Below are 24,623 nucleotides of genomic sequence, written 5' to 3' on the forward strand. Positions count from 1 at the left end.
AACCTACAGGTCATATTGTCAGGCACAAAATACTTACTAGTTGTGCACACATAGTCCCATCACATGGCCACTGACATAACACATGTATGAAGTGAATCTGGGATCGACAACTACAAACATTCTTTTTTATCTGTGAAATTTTGACAATTCAGGAGCGCATGAAGGCAATGGAGGAGAGGAAAGGTCAGGGTAGGCTATGAAGAAGGTGCATGAGATGATCACCAGTACTGTGATATAGAGCACTGACACCAGCACCGTGATAGAGTGCACTGACACCAGCACCGTGATAGAGTGCACTGACACCAGCACCGTGATATAGAGCACTGACACCAGCACAGTGATAGAGTGCACTGACACCAGCACCGTGAGAGCACTGACACCAGCACCATGAGAGCACTGACACCAGCACCGTGATAGAGTGCACTGACACCAGCACTGTGATAGAGTGCACTGACACCAGCACCGTGATATAGAGCACTGACACCAGCACCGTGATAGAGTGCACTGACACCAGCACCGTGATATAGAGCACTGACACCAGCACCGTGATAGAGTGCACTGACACCAGCACCGTGAGAGCACTGACACCAGCACCATGAGAGCACTGACACCAGCACCGTGATAGAGTGCACTGACACCAGCACTGTGATAGAGTGCACTGACACCAGCACCGTGATATAGAGCACTGACACCAGCACTGTGATAGAGTGCACTGACACCAGCACCGTGAGAGCACAGACACCAGCACCGTGATATAGAGCACTGACACCAGCACCGTGATATAGAGCACTGACACCAGCACCGTGATAAAGAGCCCTGACACCAGCAACGTGATATAGAGCACTGACACCAGCACCGTGATAGAGTGCACTGACACCAGCACCGTGATATAGAGCACTGACACCAGCACAGTGATAGAGTGCACTGACACCAGCACCGTGATAGAGAGCACTGACACCAGCACCGTGATAGAGAGCACTGACACCAGCCCCGTGATATAGATCACTGACACCAGCACCGTGATATAGATCACTGACACCAGCACCTTGATATAGAGCACTGACACCAGCACCGTGATATAGAGCACTGACACCAGCACCATGATAGAGAGCACTGACACCAGCACTGTGATAGAGTGCACTGACACCAGCACCATGATATAGAGCACTGACAGCAGAACCGTGATAGAGTGCACTGACACCAGCACCGTGATAGAGTGCACTGACACCAGCACCGTGAGAGCACTGACATCAGCACCGTGATAGAGTGCACTGACACCAGCACCGTGATAGAGTGCACTGACACCAGCACCGTGATATAGAGCACTGACACCAGCACCGTGATAGAGAGCACTGACACAAGCACCCTATATATTGTACACCTATACCAGTCCTTAAAAGGACCTTTGTGGACCTAGTAGTAATAGTTAGTGATTAAACTGACTGTCCCTGCTGCACACAGCATCCTGTCCCTACACTGACAAAAGACAGATGCAATCACCAGCACAGCAATGCACCAGCACCCTATATATTGTACACCTACACCAGTCCTTAAAAGGACCTTTGTGGACCTAGTAGCTAGTGATTTGCAGACTGTCCCTCAGTCCCTACACTGATAAAAGACTGCTGCAGAATAGGGCAGCAGTCAGCAGCAGTGCATCACAACCCTATATATTGTACACCTAAACCAGTCCTTACAAGGACCTTTGTGGACCTAGTAGCTAGTGATTTGCAGACTGTACCTCAGTCCCTACACTGACAAAAGACTGCTGCAGAAACCAGCAGTAATCTGCAGCACAGCCCTGCACCAGCACCCTATATATTCTACACCTATACCAGATCTTAAAAGGACCTTTGTGGACCTAGTAGTAATAGCTAGCTAGTGATTAAACTGACTGTCCCTGCTTCACACAGCGTCCTTTCCCTACACTGACAAAAGACAGTTGCAATCACCAGCACAGCAATGCACCAGCACCCTATATATTGTACACCTATACCAGTCCTTAAAAGGACCTTTGTGGACCTAGTAGGTAGTGATTTGCAGACTGTCCCTCAGTCCCTACACTGATAAAAGACAGCTGCAGAATCTGGCAGCAGCCAAGTATAATATTATTTCTATATTTGGAAGAAAGTATATTATACGTGTACAACCCTATATACAGTACACCTATACCAGTCCTTAAAAGGACCTTTGTGGACCTAATAGTAATAGCTAGTGATTAAACTGACTGTCCCTCCTCCACACAGCGTCCTGTCCCTACACTGACAAAAGATAGCTGCAAAATCAGTCAGCAGTGCACTCAGCAATCACCAGCACAGCAGTGCACCAGAACCCATAATACTGTACAGCTATACCAGTCCTTAAAAGGACCTTTGTGGATCTAATAGTAATAGCTAGCTAGTGATTAAACTGACTGTCCCTGCTGCACACAGCGTCCTGTCCCTACACTGACAAAAGACAGGCTGCTGCAATCACCAGCACAGCAGTGCACTGAACCCTATATACTGTACTACACCTATACCAGTCCTTAAAAGGACTTTTGTGGACCTAATAGCTAGAGATTTGTGTCACTACAGTCTCTCCCTGCTCCCCCAGCGTTCTGTCCCTAAACTGACATAAGACAGAATGTAAAATGGCCGCCAGATCAGGTCTATTTATAAGGTAGGGGGAATGTCCAATTGTCCATGTGCTGAAATGTCTCAATTGGCTGTCCTGTACCGCATGATAGATGTGTCATCATGGGTCAAAGTTCTTTCACACTGTAAACACATATGTCCGCCGGGCGAACAGCGGCAATAGTCCGCCGATCAGGCGAATCGTGAACACGTAAAATTCGCTGCGAACCGACTGCCGGGCGAACAGTTCGGTCATCCCTATCCCCGGAAAGGTTACTGTCCTTTTATTAGAAGCCAGCAGCTGCAGTATGCAAGGAAGTGGAATATTAGCCCGATGTAACACTTAAATTCACTTGTTTTTAGGGCAGGAAATGTGTGAATTGTCCCTCTTGGCTTCTCTCTGCTGTTGATTTTATCTTAATACATCAATCTCAATCTACAACAGTATTTTTTAAATTAAAATTTTAAGTTAAACTAACTTATTCATCATAGTAAAATTTCAGACAATGTGACTGATGGAGTGTGGAAAAAAAGGATAGCAGAAAACCACTGATAATTACAGACAAAAGTGGGTTAGAGCGGAACTAAACCCTCCTATCATTTACAGCCAAGGAAGCTGCTTTTGTTTGATCTGCAATGGCCATGGTGCTGCACATGTGATCAGTTATAATTCTAGCTATTTGATGGTTTGACAGTTTGTTTGAGAGCACAAGCAAATAAGACAGTTAGCATTCCCAGCATGCCGGGAATATAACTGTTTTTTGAAACCATTGAACAGATGGGTTCAATTCCGCTTTAATGGGAATGTTAGTAAAAAAAGCACATTTTTATACACATTGAAGTCGGTTTTATCTGTCTGTAATTCCATAGGGAATATTCCCCTTCACTTTCAGGCCCTGTGGAACTAGATCAAGCAATGAGAATAAGTTTTTTTTGTCTTCCTCTAGGTCAGGGGGTCTCCAAACTATGGCCCACAGGCCCCATCCAGCCTGCTACAAGATTTTACCTGGCCCACGCCAATTCTCATGTGATGGGGGTCTCTAGGAAGAGCTTCTGATTTGAAGGGGGGCTCTGATGTGAAATGGGGAAACTTTGTTGGTGAAAGGGGGACTCTGATTTGATGGGGTGGGGCTTCTGAAGTGAAAAGGGACTCTGATGGAAGGGGGACTGTGATTTAATGGGAGGGCTTCTGATGTGAAAAAAAGAGGACTCTAATTTGATGGGGGTTGATTTCTGATGTGAATTCATATCTTGGAGTCTTTTTTTATCATTCATTTACATTTTACCAAACATTTATAAAACCGTTTTTTTTTAACCCCTGAATACTTCTAAAATATATGTGTCCCTCGCACTGAAAAGATTGGAGAGCCTGCTCTAGATTACCTGTGGGTTTGGTGTTGTGTTTTGGCAGGTCTTTTTTCTATTGGTTGAACTTGACAGACTTTTTTTCAACCTATGTAGCTTTCTGCAACCCATCAAAATTATTGTTTCATTTTCCTAAGGGTCCATTCATACTTGCGTATTGGTCCACAGTGTGTACATGCAAGAGCCCCAGCGGGAGATCAGCTGTGGAGGTAGCCACATTGAAAGCAATGAGGGGCTGCCAGCTCCCGCAGCTAATTGCGGGCGCTCACTATGTGGCGATGACCTGAGTGATCGACCCTGGATGCAGACTGCATTGCGGATCCAATTAGGTGCTTGACCCAGTAGTTTTCCATTGCTTTCAATGGGGCTGTCTCCCACAGCTAATGTTCTGAAACCCCTGCTGGAGTTCCCACATGTACACGCTGTCAGGCCAATTTGCAGCTGTAAATGTGGCCTGAGAAGAGTTTATTCTGTTGCAATGCAGGGAGTAAGAAATTTACTTTTTCTCCAGCTTTCTTTTTGAGCGTACATACCACCTGTAATCACCTCCCTCCTTGGTTGTTTACTGCACAACTTGCATGTTGCTAGATAACACTTCTATACAGTCTAGAATTCAACCCCATTATGATGAGTCAGTGCTCTTTGTCTAAAATATGCGTCCTCTGGGCATGTGTGACTGACAGCCCCAATGCAGAAAATCTCTCAGTTCAAAGCTGACAGACAAGTGGAAATGGTAATTGGGTAATTTAACACAACAAAAATGCAAAAGTAAAGAAATGAAGTGCAGTCCTATGGAGCCAGAACACAACATTGCTCAACTGGTTCAATAAAGCCCACATTTTGGTCTGAGTATACAAGTGATACTCGAAAAATTTGAATATCGTGCAAAAGTTAATTTTGTTTCACTAATGCAACTTAAACTCCCCTATCGTTTTCAGCCAAGGAAGCTGCCATCTTTGCCTCTGTTTAATCTTCAACTGCTATGGTGCTGCACATGTGATTCGTTTTGACACCAGCCATTGGATGGTTTGATAGTTTGGCTGAGAGCACAGCCAATGTGCAGTTAGCATTCCCGGCATGCCTTTTTTTTTTACCTGTTTAAATCGATGGGTTTACTTCCACTTTAAAAGGTGAAACTAAAGCCCCAAACACGCTATCAGCTTTTCTGCTGATTTTTGTCTTCAGATTTAAGGTTTGACCTCATATTATAAGGTTTTGGTAAATCTGAAGGAAAAAATCAGCAGAAAAACTGATAGTTTGTATGGGGCTTAATATATGTTGTGCAGAAAACCATCATTGACACCCTCCATAAGAAGGGAAAGCCTCAAAAGGTAATTGCAAAAGAAGTTGGATGGTTCCAAAGTGCTGTATTGAGGCACATTAATAGAAAGTTATGTGGAAGGGAAAAGTGTGGAAGAAAAAGGTGCACAAGCAGCAGGGATGACTGCAGCCTTGTCAGAAAAAGGCCATTCAAAAGTGTTGCAGACTTTCACAAGGAGTGGACTGAGGCTGGAGTCAGTAAATCAAGAGCCACCACACACGGATCCAGGACATGGGCTTCAAATGTTGTAGTCCTCTTGTCAAACTGCTCCTGAACAACAAACTTCAGAAGCGTCTTACCTGGGCTAAAGAAAAACCGACCTGGTCTGTTGCTCAGTGGTCCAAAGTCCTCTTTTCTGATGAGAGAAAATTTTGCATCTCATTTGGAAACCAAGGACCCAGAGTATGGAGGAAGAATGGAGAGGCGCACACTGCAAGATGCTTGAAGTCCAGTGTGAAGTTTCCACAGTCTGTTGATTTGGGGAGGCATGTCATCTGCTAGTGTTGGTACACTGTGCTTCATTAAGTCCAGGGTCAATGCAGCTGTCTACCAGGAGATTTTGGAGCACTTTGTGCTTCCTTCCACAGAGGAGCTTTATCTGGTGCTGACTTCATTTTCCAGCAGGACTTGGCACCTGCCCACACTGCCAAAAGCACCAAAACCTGGTTCAATGACTGTGGTATTACTGTGCTTGATTGGCCAGCAAACTCGCCTGACCTGAATCTATGGGGCACTGCCAAGAGAAAGATGAGGGACATGAGACCGAACAATGCAGAAGAGCTGAAGGGTGCTATTGAAGCATCCTGGTCTTCCATAACACCTCAGCAGTGCCACAGGCTGATAGCTTCAATGCCAACGCCGCATTGAAGCAGTAATTACTGCAAAATGGGCCCAAACCAAGTACTGAGTACATATGCATGCTTATACTTTTCAGAGGTCTGATATTGTTATATGTACAATCCTTGTTTTATTGATTTTTATTTTATTTTATTGCATTAATTTTTATTTTATTTTATAGCACGTAATATTCATATTTTCTGAGATTGTGGATTTGGGGTTTTCATGCGCTGTAAGGCATAATCATCACAATTATGACAAATCACGTCTTGAACTATCTTGCTTTGCATGTAATGAGTCTATCTCATATATTAGTTTCACCTTCTTGCATTAGTGAAATAAATGAACTTTTGCACGTTATTCTAATTTTCGAGTATCACCTGTAGCTGCATTTATTAAATACAATACATTGACAATTTAAGTGTGTCTGTTTAAGTCATCACGCTTTTTCCTTAAAATTTGTATAAAATGGTGAGGGGTTAGCAACCATGACAGGGTTCTATTGCTCAACATCTAGAAAAAGTATTCCATGCAAAAAATAAAAATAAAAAATTATGATTTATTGAGGTCATCAAAAGTAAAGTGAAAATGTCATCATGCACCTCCACTGACATTTTGGGGCCAACTTCTGGCATCACAAGGGTCTGATGCTGGATGGATTTGTCTGCAGCAGGTTTCTTTTGCTGCCTGTTTCTCTGTTTGTTACCAAAATCATGGGGACCAAAAGTGAGGGGAAAAAAACAAAAATTTCAATTTCACCAGAAAAGGAAGTGAAAGCAAACCATCCATTAGGGTTTCCACCTGTCCAGGATTCACCTGGACAGTTCGGGTTTGGAATAATGTGTCCGGGTTTCAGATCACCTGAAACCCGGACACACTATTCAGACTGGACTATGGCTTCCCAGCAGGGTTGGTGTCTGCAGTTGTGTAAGCCAATAGTGTCTGTTAGACTCCCTTCACACTGCCCAAAGCCAGCACTAACAATTCTTCCCCCCCCCCCCCCCACACAGACAGTCGAGGAGAAAGGTCTCAATCTACTCCTCTTCCTCCAGTCCCTAGTCTGTGTGCCCACACTCCAATCCCTGGCGCTGTGCCTCAGAAAAGGAACGTACATCTGGATGAGAGGTACTAAGGGGTGAGTGAGCTCACCATCCATCCCTGTCTGTGACTGAAGTTTCCCCCCTTCTCTCTCCTGCTTCTGAGTGAGTACACTAAGGTAAATCAGGCTTCTCAGAGCACCCCTTACATCAGAGTTCTCAGTATTCCCCCTTAAATCAGGGTTTCCAGAGCATCCCTTATGTCAGAGTCCCCAGAGTTCTCCCTTACATCAGAGTCTGCAGAGTCCCTCAAAGGTAACTCTGCGAGTTCAGATGTAAAAAGGGAACCCTGTGGATTCAGATGTAAAAGGTCAACTCTGTGGACTCAGATGTAAAGTGGGACTCTTGTGATTAACTTAATATGATTAGAAATTGTATTTAATTGCAAAATACATATATGTATAATTTATACTATAAAAATAAATTGCTGTGCGCCGTTCAGGTTTGACTTGAAGAAAGGGTGGCAACCCTACCATCCATGTGTTCATGTGATTACTGCCTACAGGTCAGGAAGTGAAGAAAAATCTCCCCCATGGGTCATAGACAGCAAACAAAAACCTAACATGGGGTTTAACCCTTCTGTACGCTATAAAAAAAAGTTTTTTTCTTTAGCTATATCTTACTTTTTATACTTTTACTTTTATGTAAAAAAAACAAGATGTAATATATAGCAGTTTACCAATCATTAAATGTGTAGGCTGCATTAGTTTCCTTTTATTCAGGTTTTTTTTCTTTAATTTTCACCTATCAGTTATATGCTTCCTGTCCTAGGGTGACAATGCTCCTCAATCGCCATACTGTATCTATGAAGAAACAGTGTTGTCACCAAAGGCTACTCTCTTGATTGGGCTACAAATACCTCCCCATCTACATTACATAGGGGATGGGGTTTTGTAGTTCACAGGTGATAGGACAGAAAGTGAGTATAAATATCTTCAATGGGATCACAAGCAATAATCAGGGCTGCTGATAAAGCAGTACAACCGGACCTCCCGTACCGGGGCCCTGACACCATCAACTCAGCAGGGGGGCCCGGGCAGCTTTAATGTCCATCTACGGTCTGAAAATATTTTTAAACATATGACTTGCTGAGCCAGGCTCCTAGGCTTGTGAGGACTTAAATTATATTTCCCTGATCCCCTTCAGTCCAGCAGAGGGGCCCAGAAGGAAAGAGTGGAGATAGGACTATTTTTTAACTTTCAGTGCTCAAATAAATAAAGGCAGCGAGCTGTTGCCGATACCGTAATTAAAGTCTTGGCTGGCAGCCTTTCCCTGGCAGGGTAATTCTTATGTCCTGTACACACGGTCGGACATTCCGATGACAAAATCCATCGTATTTTTGCCGACGGATTTTGGCCCAAACTTGTCTTGCATACACACGGTCACACAAAGTTGTCGGAAAATCCAAGCGTTCAGAACGAGGTGACGTAAACTACGTACGACGGGACTATAAAGAGGCCGGTAGCCAATAGCTTTCATCTCTTCATTTATTCTGAGCATGCATGGCACTTTGTGCATTGGAATTGTAAATACACACAATCTGATTTTGTCTTCAGAAAATTTTAGATCCAGATCCCAAATTTGTGTGTTGGAAATTCCGACGGAAAAAGTCAGATGGAGCCCACACAAGATCGGAATTTCTGACAACGCAGTCCGATCGCACATTTTCCATCGGAAAGTGTGACTGTATGTACAGGGCATTACTCTTCCCCTCAGTGCTGAGCAGGGAAAAGGACGAGACTGTAGCTGGGGGGCAGGAGATGACTGAACGGAGAGGTGGCAGAGGGTGCAACACAGCGATCCTGGATCACAAGCAGGCGGCCCAATGTCTTCATTGTAACATTTCATGGAAGGTACTGACAGATAGAGCCTTACAGCACAGACTGCTAGTACGGCAAGTGGCAAGTCACCTCAAACAGCCCTGCCAAGGGACAGACAGTTAAATAGCACTGTGGGGATGATCATAAGCATAGCAAGATGCTTTCTTTTAGGTCTTGTTTACACTTGTGTATGAAGGGGCACTAAAAATTTACATTTTTGTCAACCCCCAACCACCCTCCTTTATGATGTGAAGCAGTGGTTCTCAACTCCTGTCCTCAGGACCCACTGACAGGCCAGATTTGCAAGATAACTGAAATACATCACAGGTGATATAATTTGCTGCTCAGTGATTGCAGTGTTCTAGTCTGCATCTCATCTCATCTCAACAAGGTAATACATAAAACCTGGCCTGTTAGTGGGTCCTGAGGACAGGAATTGAGAACCACTGATGTAAAGGCACTGACACTGTAGTACATATTACGGAGTTGGTGGCAGGGGTTTTTACACATACTTCTGACCGCTGGGAGTGTGTGTAACCCCACCCACCGCCACCACCGCCACCACCGCCACCACCGCCGTAATATGTACTACAGTGGCAGTGCCTTTGCAGCGTTATAAAGGAGGGAAATGTCATTCTATTCCCTATATATCCCTTATTGATTGTATTTAGTTCCATTAATGTGACAATCACTAGATGAAAAAATAATATTAAATAATATATATATATATATATATATATATATATATATATATATATATATATATATATATATATATATATACTGTATTTATCGGTGTATAACACGTGTCGGCGTATAACACGCACCCCAAGTTTAGGAGGGAATTTAAAAGAAAAAAACCTTTAGGAGGGAAGTTTAAGGAAAAAAAACTTACATTTAAATGGCCATCAATGCAGTCTTATCAGTGTCATTTGCAGCCTTGCATTGCAGCCTTGTCAGTCACTTGCAGCCTTGCATTTAGCCTTGTCAGTCATTTGCAGTCTTGTCTGTGGCTTTGCCATTTAAAAAGACAGAGCGGATGTCCTGTGTATCTCGGCGGCGCACGGTAGTTCTCGACGGTTTTCAGCTATTTTTGGCCGCACTTGGCTGTTCTCGGCTATTTTCGGCCGTTCTCGGCTATTTTTGGGCACACTCGGCCGAGTGCACCCGAAAATACCCGGAAGCCGCAGTGAGTGGCAGAAAGTTTTAAATTAGTGGGGGATTGGTGTATAAAACGCACCCCCAGTTTCCCCCTGATTTTAGGGGAAAAAAAGTGCGTGTTATACGCCGATAAATACGGTGTATATATATATATATATATATATATACACACACACACACACACAGTCTGGTCCATAAATATTGGGATAGCGACACAATTCTAATCTTTTTGGCTCTATACACCACCACAATGGATTTGAAAATGAAACAAACAAGATGTCCTTTAACTGCAGACTTTCAGCTTTAATTTGAGGGTATTTGCATCCAAATCAGATGAACGGTGTAGGGATTACAACGGTTTGTATATGTGCCTCCCACTTTTTAAGGGACCAAAATAATGGGACAGATTAACAATCATCCATCAAACTTTCACTTTTTAATACTTGGTTGCAAATCCTTTGCAGTCAATTACAGCCTGAAGTCTGGAACGCATAGACATCACCAGACGCTGGTTTTCATCCCTGGTGATGCTCTGCCAGGCCTCTACTGTAACTGTCTTTAGTTCCTGCCTTCAGTTCTTGGGGCATTTTCCCGTTAAATGCATGCTCAATTGGAATTCAGGTCAGGTGATTGACTTGGCCATTGCATAATTTTCACTTAGGGGGTGTACTCACTTTTGTTGCCAGCGGTTTAGACATTAATGTATTAGTGTGTTGAGTTATTTTGAGGGGACAGCAAATTTACACTGTTATACAAGTTGTACACTCACTACTTTACATTGTAGCAAAGTGTAATTTCTTCAGTGTTGTCACATGAAAAGATGTAATAAAATATTTACCGAAATGTGAGGGGTGTACTCACTTTTGTGAGATACTGTATAAAGTGGGTATAGAAAAGAATCACCCCCTTTAAAATAATCACATTTTGTTGCTTTGCAGCCTGAAATGAAGACAGACATCGTTTTTTGTTTTTTCCAGCTGTATTTGGTGCCAACTGAAAGATATAACACCAACTTGACAAAAAAACAAAAACAAAAAAAAAACTGAATCATTGAGTTGCAAAAAGGATCATCCCTACTAAAAACGACTTGTAAGCTGTAAGCTGTGGTCATTTTGATTAGCTCAACATGAAAAGAGCTTTCCTGGAGCATTTCAGTCCCCGTTAGTGCAACTGAAGCAATCAATCAACTATGGGTGGTAAGGCACTGTCAAAAGATCTCCAGGAAAAAGTTGTGGACAGGTTCAAGTCAGGAGATGGATGCAAACAAATTTTAAAGGCTTTATCAATGCCCAGTGAAGTCTATTATTAAAGAGCGGAAAGTATTTGGTACACCACAGACCCTTCCTGGATCAGGATATCACTCCAAACTGGATGAAAGAGGCAGGAGGAAACTGATCAGAGAGGCTACACAGAGGCCTACAGCAACCCTGAAGCAGTTAGCTGTAGAATTTATGACAATGAGTGGTGATTGTGTACATTTAAAGAGGAAGTAAACCCTGATGAGTTTATTCCTCTTTCATTCCCTGCAAAGGTAAAGCATAATGGACTACTATGCATTGCATAGTAGTCCATTATGTGTCACTTACCTGACACAGGAGCCAGCGATGTCACCGCTGTCCCCTGTGGTTCAGAGCGTCCATCTTCTTGGTGGGTCTCGCTGCTCCGGGGCTGTGATTCGCTGACACAGCGATGACGTCACTCCCGCACATGCGCACGGAAGCCGACACTCGCGGCATATCGACCCGATCTGCGGCTTACCCATTGTGCCTGTGCGCCGCTGTCTATGGCGCATGCGCCGTAGACAGCGGTGGCTGTCTTTAGGTAAATATCTCCTAAACCGTTTAGGAGATATTTCTTGGACCTACAGGTAAGCCTTAATCTAGGCTTACCTGTTGGTCAAAGTGGTTTGTAAGGGTTTACAACCACTTTAATAACAATATCACACATTTTCTACAAATGCGGCTTGTATGGGAGGGTTGCAAAAAAAAAAGCCATTCCTCAAGAAAGGCCACATGCAGTCATGACTGCCAAAACGCACACATGGAAAAAGGTATTATGGTCAGATGAGACTATAATTTAACAATTTAACCGTAAAAAATCGGATCACGTTCAAGACCCTTTCCCTTACCTACAAATGTGTGCATAGAGAAGCTCCGCAATACCTAATGGAGAAAATAAATCATTACACACCAAACCGCAGTCTTTGATCAGCCAACAAAAACCTCCTCCTCGTGCCCAAAGCCCGGTATAAATCCAAGGGGGATCGGAGATTCGCTGTCCAAGGGCCTCGGCTATGGAATGCTCTACCAATCAACATCCGCCTGGAAGAAAATCACCTGGCTTTTAGGAAAAAACTCAAGACCTTCCTCTTTTAGCAGATGATCAAAGCTTGCCACAGCACCTAGAGGCGATTCAGTTCGCATTGTGCGCTATACAAGTATTTCATTCATTCATTCATTTGACTTCAAAACCAAGTCATATGTCTGGTGGAAATCCAATACAGATCACCATCCAAATACCACCATTCCTAAAGGTTGAGCATGGAGGTGGTAATATCCAGGGATGGGGATATTTCTCTGCAGCAGGGACTGGAGCACTTATCAGGATAGAAGGAAAAATGGATGGGGCAAAATACTGTCAAATTCTTAAGGAAAATCTACTGCCAATTGCCAGGAAGTTGTCAATGGCAAGAAGGTTGACCTTCCAACATGGCAATGACCCAAAGCACACAGCAAAATTACTAAATGACCACACTTTGGTTGAAGGAGAAAAGGGTGAATGTCCCTGCATGGCCTAGTTGGAGCCCAGACTTAAATCCCATTAAAAAAATGTGGAAAGACTTGAAGACTGCAGTCCACAAACTGTCACCACCAAGTTTAACTGAACTTGAGCAGTTCTGCAAGGAAGAGTGGGCAAATATTGCAAAGTCTAGATGTGCAAAGTTAGTAGAGACATATGCCAACAGACTAAAGTCATAAATACAGCTGGGTAAAAACAGAAATTGTGCCTGTCTTCATTTCAGGCTGAAAAAGCAATAACATGTCAGTTTAACCCGTTAAAGAATGATATGGTTTAACCCTTTCATGCCTAAGCCTATTTCTGACATGTGTTGCTTACAAGTTAAAATACGTATTTTTTGCTAGAAAATTACTTAGCACCCCCAAACATTATATCATTTCTTTTAGCAAAGACCCTAAAAAATAAAATGGTGATCGTTTCAATATTTAATGTCACACAATATCTGTGCAGCGGTCTTTCAAAAGCAATTTTTTGGCAAAAAAGACACTTTCAGAAATAAAATAAAAAATAGACAGTAATGTTAGCCTAGTTTGTTTGTATAATGTGAAAGATGATATTATGCCAAGTAAAGATACCCAACATGTCATGCTTTGAAATTGTGCACACTTGGAATGGTGACAAACTATGGTACCAAAAAATCTCCATAGGCGACGCTCTAAAAAAATGTAACGGTTACCAGGTTAGAGTTATAGAGGAGGTCTTTTCCTAGAATTATTGCTCTCGCTTAAACGATTGTGGCAATTTTTTCTGAAAGCCTGTGGCGTGCAAAACACACTCAGAAACTTCACTCGGTGCATAAAAATGTGCACAAAAAAGTGCAGACGGGTACACAAGCCCTCTAAAATCAGAGGGCCTTGTCCTGAATCCCCCGGGGCGTTAGGCTCCAGACAGGGACAAGGACACTTAAAACTTGGTCCATCTGGCCGAAACCATGAGGACCCCGTTCTTTGGAAGGTCTGCTGGAACAGACCCACCCAAATACTAGATGAAGCTCCCCCCAAGGGAGACCCCAACCCTAAGAGAGAGGGCAAACTAAGCCAGAAGGCTATGTCCACCCCCTCCCCAGACTTTCAGGACAGGCCCTAGGACCAGTGACCCTGTTCATCACACAGTGCACAGTGACAAAACATAAAAACGTGACACACACACAAAGAAACAAATTAAATAAAGTGGGGAAGGGATAGTGGAGAGGAGAGTGAAAGAGTGGCCAGGCCCTCCAGCCAGGAATAAAAAATTCCTCTGGTCCCAGCCAAAAGGTGAGGCCCAAGAGTCAGGTGCTAAAAAAAGCGTGCTATGGTGCTGTGACCGTGGTGCCTAAAATCAATGCGACCCTCACTCACAGTGACTTTAAGGCACCCCTGGACTGCCACTCCAGGGGCACATACTCCAAAGGCTTTCAAGACCGTCTCAGACTCGATCATGCACCGGCCTCCAGTTTTTGGTGGGCAGTACGGCGTGACCCCTACCGAAACCATCATTTCAGGTGCTAATTATGCCTTTGAAGAGTGCTGACCAAACCCTCTCTATAGGGATGGAACAGCGCCTCCTTTGGCAACTGATAAGAACAGATACTACACTTGATCTAAGCCAAAGGGCCAAGAAGCAAACGATTGTGGCAATACCTCACACATATACGGGCACAACTTACGCATGCAGTTTCTTTGCTGAGCGAGGTCGCGGGGACGGGGGGCGGTTTCTTTGCTGTGCGAGCTCATGAGGACGGGGACGCTTTAAACATTTTTTTTTCTTTTTACATTGTCACTTTAAAAAAAAAAATCTGATCACTTTTATTGCTGTCACAAGGAATGTAAAGATCCCTTGTGACAGTAATAGGTGGTTTGTAAAAGATCCCAAATCCCTCCTCTGCTCTTCAAAGTATTCAGATCGCCAAAACAGTAATTCTGAAAACTATATATTTTTTTTTAAATCTGCGCCATTGGCAGCCAAGTAAACCAGAAGTGACGTTGCTTCCATGTTTTTACATAGGAGACTGGAACAAAGCAGAAGCGGATCCTGGATTAGGTCTCCTGGTAGGACGGGAGACCCGGAAAGAGTGGCGGGGGGCGTTTACTCTCACTCATTTAGGATAATTGCTTTTAGCCGCATCGGTTGTTATCCCTGCAAAGCCGACCGTCCGCTCTAAAAAGCGGTACTAGGGTGATGTGTGCAGCTGCAGGCATCACCCCGGTATAACCCCTTCAAGCCAAGGCCGCATATGTGCGTATGGTCGGCACTAAGGGGTTAAAGGGGGATGATTCTTTTCTATATTCACATTTTGTTACTTTTCAGACTGAAATGAGGACAGAAACAAGAAAATTGCATAATGTATGGCAAGCCTTGACATATAAACGCACGTATACATGTTTTTATGTGTGTAAATTAAAGTGGATGTAAACAAGATTCATGAAATTTGGGCACATATATCTGCAGTGTTTTCTTATCTCTCTTCAAAGCACTATGTCCTGTAGCTGTCTCCTGCTCCGTTCTTCTGTTATCAGCCTGATAACTTCTGACAAATTCTCTGTCACATGTGATAAAAGCAGCCTGAGTTTTGTGTTAGGGAGGATGCTATAACTAGATTAGCAGAGCCCTGAACTATTCAACAAACAGATCTGAAAGTCTCTACCTATGAGGAGAGGGGGTGTGTGCCTTTCCTCCAATCAGATGTATGCCCAGACTTCACTGCAGTGTTAAACAGGAAGAGAAAATCCGCTAACACGATCTGAACTTTCTAAACAGTATATAAAGCTGAAGACAGCAGATACACATGTAAAATTTATGTAGGGAGATTTGTTTCATCCCTGTGTATCATCTGAGGCTGTTCACTTCACTGGGTATAGGAGAGGGTTTAAGTCTAAACAAAGGGGATAAATTAATTAACAGGAAAAAAGTTATGTATGCTTACCCGTTTTTTCCACGTCTTTACGCATTGTTTTAAAAAAAAATAAAAAATTATGGAACGCTTGACAAATTTTTGTGTCACCCTTGCACAGGGGCAAAAAAAAAAAAAAAACAATGCGTAAAGACGTGGAAAAACACGTATACGTACATAACTTTTTCCTGTTCATTTAATTTAAGCTTTTGTCTTTACGCATTTAAACACATCTATATGCAAGGATTTTACTGATCATTATGCAGGAACTTTTCTCCTAGAAGACACATGTAATAACAATAACATTTTTACAACCGTGTGAATGAAGCCTTACGAACATTAGACTGTGAGCTCTTAAATATGACAAGTTATAAAACACAAATATACAGAAGTGACCAGAGACGCATACCAGTCAGTATTTCCAAAAACGATTCCTGTACATATTTACCTCCATAATGCAAAGTATAACATTCAATTAAATAACATTATTATTTCACCCACGATTCACAATTTCTTCTTCATCACAGATCAGGAGAATACCTGTTATTGGTGCCCATCTCCATAAACAGAAAGTCCCAATTCACACAGCTGGCAATCTAGGGCCAGTTCATACTATTGCAATGCGAGAACCCTGCAAATCAACTGCGGATTCCCACATCGCACCCGGAACGCATGGCAGTTCACACTGCCATATGCGAACTGCTGGGGTGTGTCATTATATGTTAACAACACCCCCATTTCAGCTCATATATCGCACTGTGAACTGACAGTTCGGACATGAATCGGATCGCATATGTGTGAACACACAAGCGATCCGATTCTGGTGCAAACAGAAAAAAGGGTCCTGTGCGTGTTTGCACTGAATGCATGCGATATCAGCCATACTATCTGTATGGCTAACATCGCACCCGCACAGACATCGCATGTAATGTGCACAGCAGTGCGCTGCGCATTACATGCAATGTCTGCCATCGCAATAGTGTGAACCGGCCCAAAAGCACAGTATTTTCCAGATGCTATAGTAATACAAATCCCAACATTATCTCTATCAAAAGCTGGCATGTACACTCAGAGAGGCCGTTCCCAAATGAATTCAAAAACTGGAAAGTTTGCAGTGACCAATAGAAAAAAAAAGAAAACTAAAACAAACATCTGGTTATGCCCTGTAAAAATTCTGCTTCCTGCAATTAATAAACCACTTCTGTGAAAACAATTCCATATGTGCTGCATATCAATGTCAGCTTCTTATCCAACAATTAAAAAAGTAACATAAAAATGTTATTTAAATAATAAAAAAGTGGAAAATGAAAAACGAATAAAGAAATGAAGACAAAAAGGCAAAAATAACAAGCAATAATGCAATCTGACGTTAAAAGGATGATATGTAAAATGCAGTTACCTATAGCAACCAAACGGCAATCACATTTTATTTATCCGAATACTCTAGAATGACAAAAAATTGATAGGTTGCTATGGTCACAACATTTTGCCCATCAATTCTTTGCAATGTTTAACTGTTAAATAAAGCAGAAATGGTAACACAAATATCTATCTATCTACTTATCTATCTATCTATCTGTAATGATGCATCACCTGTATGTCCAGTCCTATTGAAAGAGGTAATGAGATGAAAGCAGAGACGGAGAAGTAGATAAGATCCTATGGTAGGTGGATATATTCAACCGCACCCTGACAGTTACTAACAATGTATGTGACATCATACACGCCCGTCACTTCTTGGGATGTAAATATAACTGGCTTGCATAGAAGACAGCATTGTACTTACCATGCTTGTATTCCTATCTCTTGATTGCAGCGATTCCCCGGCCCTTAATACCTCCACACAACGTGATGCTGATTGCTACGCTGACCTGTCAGGACAAGAATTCAAAGAAAACAATTTAAAATCCATGTACACTGTTAAGCTATTGCTTAACACAGCCTTCCCGGGAAGTCTGTGACTAGTCACTGCATGTTTTGGGTTAGGCCTTTATAAAATAACCATAGGGCAGTTACTAAACCATGATCGTAAAAATAGATCATGGGCTTAAATTGAACAATTAACAATTTTTTTTTTTTTTTTTTAATGAAGACCTGCCTTGCTGTACTTTAATGCACCCTAAAATTAGAAGAGAGAGATGTGCCTTTCTCTTCAAGAATAGTTAAGACTTAAATAGTTGCTGTAATAATCTGTGAAAAGTTAATTAGCCTTTGCGTATATATAACAATTGCTCAATCCTAATGTGTAAGGAAATGTATGGGGTTTTCAGTCATTATGGATACATGAAAGAGGCCGGCTAGATGAAAATCATGTTTTTAATGTGTGTTAGGCCAGGTTCACGTCTCTCTGGGGTGGTATTGTACGTATCTTTGTGCAGGCCAATAAAGATGAATTCCAGTTATGGCACTCTTTACATTGGCCCATTTTGCCATACCTGTGGGATCTTTGTGGAAGCTGAAAGTCACCACTACTCCAGTGATCTCAGCTAGTTTCTGGGTCCCAGGTTGCTGCCCTGCTGCATTGTGAACATAGGAGGCTGCTTTCTCAGGACGTGCGCCAACACATTGCATTTTCTCAAAGAATGCTGATTGGAGGAGGTAGAGAGGTAGAGTGGCATAGCTCCCAACTATCCATGATTTCGAGGGACTGTCCCTGATTTGGAGCAATGTCTTTCTCCCCCCCTCATTTTGGTCTGATCCATATAGTTGTATATAAAATGCACTTTTTATCTTTCAGAAAGTGTTTCCCAGTGCTAAACCTTTCATCTAAATTCTAAATTGCTGCATTTGTAAAAGTTAAAAGCCAATATAAAGGAACAAGAGTGGCAAAAAAGTCCTTGTGGATTTATTTAACTTTTTGTTGGGTTAATTCTCCTTTAAAGGGGTATGTCAGGGGGGGGCATGTCCTATGCCGACATACATTTGCAAGTCGGTGTCCCTCATTCCCATCTCAAAATGTTGAGAGGTATGGAGTGATGACATGACAAATTCCACCTCATCCAATTAGAGAACAGTTTTTATTAAGGAAATGCAAAATGTTCTGTGATTGGTGCCCATGTCAAGCCTCCTGTATTCAGTAAGTATAAGTGCAGCAACTCAGCACAGGGCCTGAAAGCGAGCGACGATTACCGTTGTTCTGTTTTAAATGCCGCCTTAGTATTTCCTAAGTAGGAACAACAATATGTCTCCTCTCCTAGTCAGTCCTGTCTCCAGACACTTAGAACACACTGAGGGAACACACATTTAACCCCTTGATCACCCCTAGTGTTCACCCCTTCACTGCGATGACATTTACACAGTAATAGGGATGAACTTTGAGTTCGTGTCAAACTCACGTTCGACTCGAACATTGCCTGTTCACCTGTTCACCGAACAGCGAATAATTTGGGGTGTTCGTAGAAAATTCGAAAATCCACAGAACACCCTGTACAAGTCTATGGGAGAAATCTAAAGTGCTAATTTTAAAGGCTTATATGCAAGTTATTGTCATAAAAAGTGTTTGGGGACCTGGGTCCTGCCCCAGGGGACATGTATCAATGCAAAAAAAGTTTTAAAAACTGCCTTTTTTCGGGAGCAGTGATTTTAATAATGCTTAACGTGAAACAATAAAAGTGTAATATTCCTTTAAATTTCATACCTGGGGGATGTCTATAGTATGCCTGTAAAGGGGCGCATGTTTCCCGTGCTTAGAACTGTCCCTGCACAAAGTGTCATTTCTGCAGGAAAAAATGTAATTTAAAAGCATGTACAGCTATAGTGAATTGTCGGCTCCCTGTAATACAGATAACAGTTATTGAAAGTCATTGATTAAAAAAAAGCATGCGGTTCCCCCAAATTCAATTACCAGGCCCTTCAGGTCTGGTATGGATATTAAGGTGAACCCCACGTCAAATAAAAAAAAATTACGTGGGGTTCCCCTCAAATATCCATACCGATTTTAAGGGGAATTCCACACCAAATTAAGAAAAAAAATGGCGTGGAGTTCCCCCCAAAAATCCATACGAGACCCTTTATCCGAGCACGCAACCTGGTAGGAGCGCAGGAAAAGAGGGGGGGGGGGCGAGAGAGCGCCCCCCCTCCTGAACCGCACCATGCCACATGCCCTCAACATTGGGAGGATGCTTTGGAGTCCCTCCAAAGCACCTTGTCCCATATTGATGAGGACAAGGGCTTCATCCCCACAACCCTGGCCAGTGGTTGTGGGAGTCTGTGGGCAGAGGGCTTATAAGAATCTGGAAGACCCCTTCAGATCCCGGCCCCCTGTTTGAAATGGTAAGGGGGTACAAAAGTACCCCTACCATTTCACAAAGAAAGTGTAAAAAAATGTTAAAAACACACACACACCGTTGGGAAAAGTCCTTTATTAAAAAAAATAAAAATAAAAAAAAGATTCCAGTGGTGGTAATCCACTCTTGCTATCCAGTAATGGATGATCATCTCTCCAGGGTCCAGCGATGGGTGATCTCTCCCTCCAGAGCAGCCCATCTATCCTGTCTCCACCAGAGACACTGCAGGAATCCCGGCAGCCTGACACTTCTTAGCTGAGGAGGGCGGGGCCACCGTCACCTGACCCCACCCCCCTCTGACACAAGGGGAAAGCCAGGCTTCCCCAGTGACGTGCGGATGACCCCACCCCCCTCTGATGTAATGTAAATCTGCGTTACATCAGAGGGGGCGCTTTCTCGTCCCCCCTCTTTTCCTACGGCCTGCCAGGTTGCGTGCTCGGATAAAGGGTCTGGTATTGATTTTTGGGTGGAACTCCACGCCATTTTTTTTAAATTTGGCGTGGAGTTCCCCTTAAAATCCATACCAGAGGTCTGGTATGGATATTTGGGGGGAACTCCACGTCATTTTTTGAAAAAAATTGACGCGGGGTTCCCCTTAATATCCATACCAGACCTGAAGGGATGCTATAGACACCCCCCAGGTACAAAATTTAAAGGAATATTTCACTTTTATTGTTTCACTTTAAGCATTATTAAAATCACTGCTCCCGAAAAAAGGCAGTTTTTAAAACTTTTTTTTGCATTGATACATATCCCCTGGGGCAGGACCCGGGTCCTCAAACCCTTTTTAGGACAATAACTTGCCTATTAGCCTTTAAAATTAGGACTTTTAATTTTGAACGTTCGAGTCCTGTAGACTTTAATAGGGTTCTAAAGTTCACACTAAGTTTAGGTCTGTTCGCAGTTTCTGATGCGAACCGAACCGAGGGGTGTTTGGCTCATCCTTACACAGTAATCAGTGCATTTTTACAGTACTGATCGCTGTATAAATGTCAATGGTCCCAGAAAAGTGTCAAAGTGTCCGATCTATCCGTCACTATGTCACAGTATCGCTAAAAATTGCAGATCTCTAGTAAAAAAATGTAAAAAAATAAAACTGCCATAAATCTTTCCCATAGTTTGTAGACACTATAACTTTTGTGCAAACCAATCAATATACCCTTATTGCATTTTTTTACCAAAATATGTAGAAGAATATATATTGGCCTAAACTGATGAAGAGATGTGTTTTTATTTTTAATTTTGGGGATATGTATTATAGCAAAAAGTAAAAAAAGTTTTTTTTTCAAAACTGTCGCTCTTTTTTTGTTTATAGCGCAAAAAATAAAAACCGCAGAGGTGATCATTAGTACCACCAAAGGAAAACTCTATTTGTGGGAAAAAAAGAATGCAAATTTAGCTTGGGTATAGCATTCATAGTTTCATAGTTAGTAAGGTTGAATAAAGACACCAGTCCATCAAGTTCAACCTGAGTGAGTGTCTACAATTTTTCCTATCCCTGTACATTGCACACTCACATCAGTCCCTACCCTTAAGGAGCCCACAATGCAAGGTCCCCATCCATATACTAGGGCCAATTTTGTTGCAATTACAAATGTTTAGGCATTCTCATGTTTATTTCTATTGTTTGTATTGGTATGACCAGTGGCGGCCTGCCCATAGGGGGCGCCCGGGCGCCGCCCCCCCTCTCCCTAGGTGTAAAAAAAAAAAAAAAGTAAAAAAAAAAAAAAAAAAAAAAGTTAAAAAAAAACGGGCCCTTTAAGACATTTAAAAAAATATAAAAAATAAAATATGTCATTTAACAATTTAACATAGTGTACTGTGGCGCCGGTCACAGTGCACTATGAGAAGCGCCACGTCCATGCAATCACAAGATTGCATCCATGGCGCTTCATTTGCGGGTTAAAAACCCGCCTTGCGGCGCACTGCAGAACGCCGACTAGCTTCCGCCCGTAAAATCACTGTGATTCTACGGGCGGGAGCATTGTCATTCTTAGACAGGCAGTCACTTCCGGCTTTCGGCTGCTTCACGAAACCCGGAAGTGACGTAGGCAGCTCCGTTCCTTAGCCCGAGCGGAGCTGCCAGACAGTGAGAGGTGAGTCACCGCATAAAGGCTTTCTAGCCTCTACTTTGTGGAGAATGTTCGTGCATTTAGCTGAATGAATGCAAAAAGCTTTCACAGCCAGAAAGGTTTCCCCAGGCCAGGAGACTTTTGCCGTGGCCAATCAGAGAATGAGCTCTGAAGGGGGAACTCCACGCCAAATTTCTAAAAAAAAAAATTGACGTGGGTTCCCCCTCCGAGAGCATACCAAGCCCTTAGGTCTGGTATGGATTCCAGATCCACACCAGACCCTTATCCGAGCACGCTACCCGGCCGGCCAGGAAAGGGGGTGGGGATGAGCGGCCGGCCCACCCTCCTGAGCCGTACCAGGCCGCGTGCCCTCAACATGGGGGGTGCCTTGGGGGAGGGGGGGCGTGCGGCCCCCCCACCCCAAAGCACCTTGTCCCCATGTTGATGAGGACAAGGGCCTCTTCCCGACAACCCTGGCCGTTGGTTGTCGGGGTCTGCGGGCGGGGGGCTTATCGGAATCCGGGAGCCCCCTTTAATAAGGGGGCCCCGGATACCGGCCCCCCACCCTATGTGAATGAGTATGGGGTACAATGTACCCCTACCCATTCACCTGTGAAAAAAAGTACAAAAAAAAAACACAACACAGGGTTAAAATATTTTATTGCACAGCTCCGGGGGTCTTCCGTCTTCGGGGGTCTTCTCGCCGGACTCCTCCGCTATCTTCTTGTAGCTCTTTTGCTAGCGGAGGAGTCCGGCTTTCTTCCTCGCCGCCGGCCTCTTCTCCCGACTTCGGGGGTCTTGTCCCCCTCTTCGGTTCTTCTGCCGGGCCACCGCGCCTTCTTATAGCTCTTTTAGAGGCGGTGGCCCGGTCTTCTGCTGCCGCCGCTGCCGCCGCCGCCGCCGCCCGTTCTTCTTCTTCTTCTTCTTCTCCTTCTTCTCCAGGAGATGTTGCCTCGACGATCTCCCTGGCCGGAATGCCAGGGACGCGCTGCGCTGCCACTTTTATAGAAGAACAATGGGGCGGTGTCACATGGGTTGATGTCACATGGGTTGGTCACATGGGTTGATGTCACATGGCGACTGTGACATCAACCCATGTGACCAACCCATGTGACATCAACCCATGTGACACCGCCCCATTGTCCCTATATAAGTAGCAGCGCAGCGCGTCCCTGGCATTCCGGCCAGGGAGATCGTCGAGGCAACATCTCCTGGAGAAGAAGGAGAAGAAGAAGAAGAAGAAGAAGAACGAGCGGCGGCGGCGGCGGCGGCGGCGGCGGCGGCAGCAGCAGCAGAAGACCGGGCCACCGCCTCTAAAAGAGCTATAAGAAGGCGCGGTGGCCCGGCAGAAGAACCGAAGAGGGGGACAAGACTCCCGAAGTCGGGAGAAGAGGCCGGCGGCGAGGAAGAAAGCCGGACTCCTCCGCTAGCAAAAGAGCTACAAGAAGATAGCGGAGGAGTCCGGCGAGAAGACCCCGAAGACGGAAGACCCCCGGAGCTGTGCAATAAAATATTTTAACCCTGTGTTGTGTTTTTTTGTTGTACTTTTTTTCACAGGTGAATGGGTAGGGGTACATTGTACCCCATACTCATTCACATAGGGTGGGGGGCCGGTATCCGGGCCCCCTTATTAAAGGGGGCTCCCGGATTCCGATAAGCCCCCCGCCCGCAGACCCCGACAACCAACGGCCAGGGTTGTCGGGAAGAGGCCCTTGTCCTCATCAACATGGGGACAAGGTGCTTTGGGGTGGGGGGGCCGCACGCCCCCCCTCCCCCAAGGCACCCCCCCATGTTGAGGGCACGCAGCCTGGTACGCTCAGGAGGGGGGGGGGGGCGCCCGCTCGTCCCCACCCCCTTTCCTGGCCGGCCGGGTAGCGTGCTCGGATAAGGGTCTGGTGTGGAACTGGGGGGGACCCCCACGCCGTTTTTTCGGCGTAGGGGGTTCCCCTTGGAATCCATACCAGACCTAAGGGCCTGGTATGCTCTCGGAGGGGGAACCCACGTCAAATTTTTTTTCCGATTACATAAGGGGCGTGTTTTATGAGAAGTGGGAGGGGCCAAAATGGTGGGCGGGGTCATGATGGGCGGGGTCTGGCGCCCCCCCATCCAAAAACTTCACCAGCCGCCACTGGGTATGACACAAAAAAGTGGAGAAACAAAAAGCCAAATCTTACACATTCCACGCAAAAATTCCAAAAATGGACTGGACAAAATTATTGGCACCCTCAATTTAATATCTGGTAGCACACCTCTTGAAAAAAATAACTGAAATCAATCACTTTCTTTAACCTTTAATGAGTTTCTTATGCCGCATACACATGATCGGACTATCCGGCGGACCTCGCATTAAAGAAGCCCTGTCCTCCTTTTTTCTATTA

At 44.1% G+C, this 24,623-nt stretch overlaps 1 protein-coding gene and 1 pseudogene across 10 annotated transcripts in view; both read right to left on the reverse strand.

Moving 5' to 3' along the window:
* CHL1 (cell adhesion molecule L1 like) overlaps positions 1 to 24,623 on the reverse strand; it is a 248,112-nt gene that overhangs the window by 164,399 nt on the left and 59,090 nt on the right. For 9 of the 10 annotated variants that reach the window (XM_077452233.1, XM_077452237.1, XM_077452235.1 and 6 more), the window contains one exon: positions 17,674 to 17,758. The gene's annotated coding sequence lies outside the window, so the exon portion shown is untranslated. Of the gene's footprint in view, positions 1 to 17,480; positions 17,593 to 17,673; positions 17,759 to 24,623 lie in introns of those variants that run through there. The other variant, XM_077452234.1, reaches the window with a different exon arrangement.
* LOC143928534 (U2 spliceosomal RNA) lies at positions 14,516 to 14,622 on the reverse strand (annotated as a pseudogene).

This window comes from Lithobates pipiens, unplaced genomic scaffold (genome assembly GCF_037356315.1).
Source record: "Lithobates pipiens isolate NorthernLeopardFrog02 unplaced genomic scaffold, aLitPip1_a1.2 Scaffold_23, whole genome shotgun sequence".
Taxonomy (NCBI): domain Eukaryota; kingdom Metazoa; phylum Chordata; class Amphibia; order Anura; family Ranidae; genus Lithobates; species Lithobates pipiens.